Below are 6,000 nucleotides of genomic sequence, written 5' to 3' on the forward strand. Positions count from 1 at the left end.
ACTTCGTCGGAATTCGGATCTGGCATCTCGCTCCCGATAAACGTTTGTTATTCGACAATTCCGCGTTTATTCGAGGTACTCGCGTATATGCAAATCCGCGGCGACTATACGGCAGCATGTACCTACGGTACCGGCTCGGATTCCGTTCGCAATGAATTAAGATAATTGAAATCGCGATAATTGAGACCTGGCGCGCATCGCCGTTTGTGCAGCATCGAGTTGTAAAAAGAACTCGCCGAATCGCGTAATATGGAATATTAAAAGACGTTTCAAGAGCAGGCTCGATTCCTATAAGGCGCGTTATAACTTGATTTACATTTTTATCGTCCGTCGCATTCATTCGGAACGTCTTTAGCGTCTTTAATGTTCTCCGATAAGAGTGTTCTCCATTTTTTTAATTATTAATAAATTATTATGGATAAACATTTACAAATCTGATAAATTTCGAGCGATGAGTTATCACGAACAAACTCGTGACAACGAATTGAGATTTTTCTGTCCAAGCATCAAAAGAGAGAAAATCAATCACTAATAATAAGCCGAGCCGAGCAACGTCGCGAGCGTGTTGTCCGTCAGCGTCGATGACCTACTGCTACTACTGAAAAATGCATGCCGGCCGTCAGTCCTGGTGGATGGGTACATTGTCTCGCGAAAGGGATGATGCCTTGAGCAAACGTGACACGTACGGTGAACTTGACTTGACAGCGTTGGCGTGACTGCCGCGTGTTGGGTGTGGACACACGTTGACTGAAGATAAACTAACAGCGAGGGTGAATTATGTCTAGAATTACCTTGCAATAAGGGGGAGAATTGGGGGGACAAATGCGCAAGCATCCTCGATCTATAAATACGTCGACGATTTCTGCCTTTGAGATACACGTAGGTGATTTTTTTAAAAGCCATCGGATTCGTCGGCAGAGATTTGCGCGTCGAGTTCTGACAGAATTTTTTGACGGCAAAATATTTTTAAGGCATTCGATTTCGGAAACAACATTTTGGAAGAGTCGATATATTTTAATTATATTATTATCTATACTAACAGTTGAAAATTGAATTCCGCTTGAAAATGTTAAGTAATTTATATGCAGAAATATGAATAAATTTGTAATATTGTATTACAGTATACGCTTATTGCTCTGAATATAAATCTAAGGATTTTATCTGTGTCTCCTCTTCTCTTTGCTAAATCGATACGACAGTTGTCTAAATTATAAATTCAATCATACCTGATGGAAGCCAAGATAACTCTCTATGCTATGGGTCGCGAAAAACACTTCCCCGTCGCAAGTCAGTATTAGCAGGAACCCGTTCAGTGCCTGGAACAGAAAATCGATCTGTTAATTAATTCAATTACGAATGTATGCGAGAGCAACGGTATTTATACAAATTAATAAATTTGGAATCAAACATTAATACGCTTTTTTTATTTCGTAAAAATATTATATTGCTAATAATCGCGATAATAGGCGGAACTGATTCCGTCTGACTCGATCGTCTCTCAAACTAAAACACGTAAACTCGTCCGGAATTGAACGTAATCGGGCTTGAGACTGCTCCGTTTGCATCGGGTCGAAGCTCAAGAGGCTAATTCGTGGCGCGGATAAGTTAGGGGCACTGCAAAATACAGGTTCAGACGTTGTTAGACGTACGCGGGAGCGCACCCCGCGCGAATAGAGCGGCGGCACGAGAACGAAAGGATACGTTGCCTTTTCGAAACCGAAGGTAGCCAGTAGCGTTTTGCGGCGGCGGCAGCGGCATCGGTCGGAAATGTTCCGGAAAGTTTTCTCATTTGTCTGCCGACTCGATACCCGGCAAATACCAAACGAGCTTGCACCACAACTCGAGTGTTCACCTCAAAGCCCAAAATACCTGTTATTCTCATAGCTCTCTCACGAGAGCTAAATAAAAATATACCTTCACGATATTCAACTAATAGACATTGAAATTGAGAATCGGCTGATATAACAAACACGATAAATATAACAAAAAGGTGATAATGTCAATTAAAAAATAAGTGTAGCAAAACTTATCTAATAGAAGTTAATGAAAGCTTGAACAAACAAAAAGTAAGAAGATGTCCTTAAAACAATATCTTGCACTGTCGAATCTACAGATTATAAATCTTCAAATTATTATAAGGTAATATCGAATGCAATTAAGTTGCATTTAAAATGAAGTACTGAGCAAAAGAAAATCTGTTCGATAATTGATTATAGCCCAATAATTTTTCTAGCACAATGATAGTAGAATTTCCTGAAAAAGGGCAAACTTTGGAACGAGTGAATCTTGGAGAACAAAGGCTACCGGTATACCGATAAGAATAATTCAAGTAAATCACGTAATCCGACGTGGCACACACGATTAAGCTTTCCGAAATACAGAGGCAATTTCGAGCCGCCACGCGAGAGAGAATAGTGCGGCGGCACGAAAACGGGAGGGTGCGTTACCTTTCGGAAAGCGGAGGGCGGCGAGCGCGTTGTTTCTCGCCGGGAACGCGCTCTGAAAACGCCCCGCCCGGGGAAAGTTTTCCCATTTATCGGCGGTCCCGATACCGGCAAATACCAAACGAGCCCTCGCCTCGGCGCAACGAAGCTGAATGCCGGCGCATCGAAGCCGAAAATATCCGTCCCAGTTTTAGCAGTCCTCGGCCCCGCCGCCCTACCGCCGGCTCGTAAGCGGGGTAGGAAACCATTTAAAGCCTCGTCCGCTTTCCGCCGTATTCCGCGAGCTAAATGTGTATTGTTTTGTTTTATTTCGTGGCGGCGGTGCCTGGTACGCCACAGACCGCGGAAATTTATTGTTCTGAAATATGGCGAGGAGCGCGCCGATATCGGCTGAGCGTAGGAAAAAGGTGCACCCCGATCTGGTAGGCTTACTAATTTATTCTCTTGATGAAGTTTTTACTGCAACATTTTTATTTTAATTGAATACTCGATTACGATGACGTACGTGCAAATAATAGCCTCCCACGACGCTAAGACAAACCTCGACAAAACCTAGTGTAAATAAAAAAGATAGTTAAATTATAGTAAAAAGAATTTAAGGACGTTCTCCGGTCCTTATACTAGAGAAAATCGACTTTCTTTAGATTTTCTTGAAACTGTGAATATACGTTAATTTAGGTGTGCTTTATGCGTGGTATAAATTTCAGTACCTCTTCCGGTATAAAAAATAAAGATACTGAGCCTCAAAGTTTCAACTTTTACTAATGAAAAGGTTTTCCAGGCCAAACGGTAAGAGATACGAGGTTGGTCAAAAGGACCAAAGTTCCTCCTCTCGTCGAGTTCTATAAGGAAAAAATGCCAAAATTAAAAAAAAATTAAATTAAAAAATTTTTTTTGGTAAAAATTGAAACTTTGAGGCTCAGTATCTTGATTTTTTATACCGAAAGAGGTACTGAAATTTATACCACGCATAAAGCACACCTAAATTAACGTATATTCACAGTTTTAAGAAAATCTAAAGAAAATCGATTTTCTCTAGTATAAGGACCGGAGAACGTAGTTTTAGAATGTTTTATAGATTGTAATAATAATTTTTTTTTGTTTAAAGCAGGTTGCTGTCTGTGCTATCCTTACCTTTTCGTCTCGCAATTTTAATACATAAATCGTAGTAGTGTACAATTCTTTTTTGATGGAAATCTTCGGAAATTTTCTCGCCGATGCAATACGTGCTCGTAAATTTACGATAATTGCAGATATTTCGCGGCTTCTTAATCTTAATCCATAGCTTCTGACAATCTCGCAAGGAACGATCGCGGACTTTGTAATATCTCATTATTGCCAGGGTAAAATAAGGGTTGTATTTTTCAGAAAGGAAGTTAAATAATTATCATGGTAATTGCACAATTTAAATTGAGATGTAAATAGATTTCGAATTGATCTCTTTGGATAAAACAAGATGTTACAATAAGGAAATATTGTCATTTCAAGATGGAACAAAACTCACATCTCTCTCATTTAATAATGTTGGTGAAATTGCAATTTTTATTTCTAGCAATGTTACTAGCTTCCTACGATAAGTTATATTTCTTGTAAGAAACACTTAAACATCAAGAAGACGTAATTAAGTAAGCTTCTTTTCTAATTAGATCAAAGTATAAAATTTTATAACATTGCTACTTTGTACAAGAATTTATAATATTATTTTACGCGAGATAGTGCAATGTCTAATTGCAAATATCTTTACCGAGAAATCTAACGAAAAAGACAAAGACTCGTTCTCTTCTCGGTCACTCATTCGCACGTCGAGTGTGCGACCCTTCGCAGCCCTTATGATTAAATATGTCACTGTGTCAAACTCTCGGTTTCATTTTCTCGCCGCGGAAACAGGCGCCCCGATTCCGCCCCGCGATAGCGTGGCATACAAAATGGCACGCGTTTCCGTGCGATCGCATGCGCGGATGCTGCGTTTCGATTGGTTAATCCGCAGGGTGGGCTCCTGCGTTGCGTCAATACGGATGTGCGCGCGAGAGCGGGGGGGGGGGGGGGTGAGCCTCGGGGCTCACGAACTCACGACCCTCTCTGCTTCACCCCACACTGTACCACTCCGCGTACGGACACGAGCTATAATAGGATTTTCTCCTGTGTGCTTCCCCCCTTTTCCCGTCCCTTCGAAATGGCCGACGTAGCTATTCCGCGGAAGGCATCATCCCGCGAGACTCGTTCGTTGTTACTACTATAATTGCATTGTTTAGGGAAGTAATCGAGTTTTCTCAATCGACCGACGGAGTCTTCACGATTATGATACTATCGCTTTGTCCGGTCGCCATGTGTTTCATGTCACGATAAAACACGAGTAATATTTAGGTGACCAATACGTCTCTTGAAGTAAATTGCATTGCAAACGCAATGCGCGTTAGAACAAATCCATTTTTCTTTACAGATAAACATTTATAGAAATAATTCAGGACAGGATATCTTCAGGATCTTCGGGGGATATTCTTCAGATTAATGTATAATCAAAATGTAAAATCAAATCTATTCGCAAGGTGTCGACTGTAGTTGAGCCTATATGTATATTAACCGTGTGTCAATTAATTTCACAGCGATTTCTGATGAACATCTATCGAAGCCGATTCGAGGAACGCCGTTTCAGTTTCTTGAACTCGGGAGCGCGATCGGCCGAGATTCCGCAATCTATGCATACCAGCGTATCCGATCGTGCTCCGAGGCTCGCGTCCGTCCGTGCCCGTGACTCCCGAGGCTCGCATGAGGAAAGAAAATGGAAAGATTTCGTGCGTAAAGTATTATTGGCGACCCGCTAATGCGGGAGAGTCAAGGTGAGGATGAAGGGGTATTAGAAGTTCACGCTTGGACGAAACACGCGAGTGAGCCCGCGCGAGTGGCACGCGACTGATTCGCCGGGCGGCACACGCGAGAAATAGAAAACCACGTACGTGTGTGTCTTTTTCGCCTGCCTTTCTTCTCTCTTTCTCCTCCTCACGGAGAGAAACGCCGCGCGTTTTTTCCGTAATGCTGGATTTAATATCGAATTTGATGCCGCGACGAGTTGCTTTTCTGCATTATTCTTCAGAAAGACACTTCGTAAAGTTTTTCAGTCTTGCATTTGTATAATATATTATAGCCATCGCATATCATATCGCACGTGGCGTGTAATAAAATTAGATGGGGAAATTAAAATCATTAGAGAGTGAAATGCAGATCGTCACGCATTTAGATTATTTCAATTAAGGGCGATCGCGGTATTGTACCAGTATTTTATTCATGGAACGAAGTTTTCGATGTTCATAAGTTACATTGCTGAAACATATTCAGATTACAGATACGCGTGTACGCAGTATATATATTTTTATTTGTTTTTAGCGTGATACCTGGGATCATATTAATTCTTTCCGCGGGAAAAGCGCTGGACACTGGCTCACAGTGTAGGATAAACATGCGATATCGCGAAAGTGCAAAACTTGCGGGGCCATGCATTTTAATTCAGTTGCCGCGGTAGAATCGAAACGCGTGTCTCTAATCAGCTGTTAAGTCTACA

At 41.5% G+C, this 6,000-nt stretch overlaps 1 protein-coding gene across 2 annotated transcripts in view; it reads right to left on the reverse strand.

Annotated features, from left to right (window-relative positions):
- Window positions 1–1,313, reverse strand: part of Ss (aryl hydrocarbon receptor spineless) — a 31,507-nt gene extending 30,194 nt beyond the window's left edge. For both annotated transcript variants that reach the window (XR_011721634.1, XM_071723868.1), the window contains exon 1: window positions 1,227–1,313. The gene's annotated coding sequence lies outside the window, so the exon portion shown is untranslated. The remainder of the gene's footprint in view (window positions 1–1,226) is intronic.
- Window positions 1,314–6,000: the final 4,687 nt, after the last annotated feature.

Source organism: Temnothorax nylanderi, unplaced genomic scaffold (assembly GCF_030848795.1).
Source record: "Temnothorax nylanderi isolate EJ_2023f unplaced genomic scaffold, tnyl_v1.0 TNYL_tig0659_pilon, whole genome shotgun sequence".
In the NCBI taxonomy this organism is placed as follows: Eukaryota; Metazoa; Arthropoda; class Insecta; order Hymenoptera; family Formicidae; genus Temnothorax; species Temnothorax nylanderi.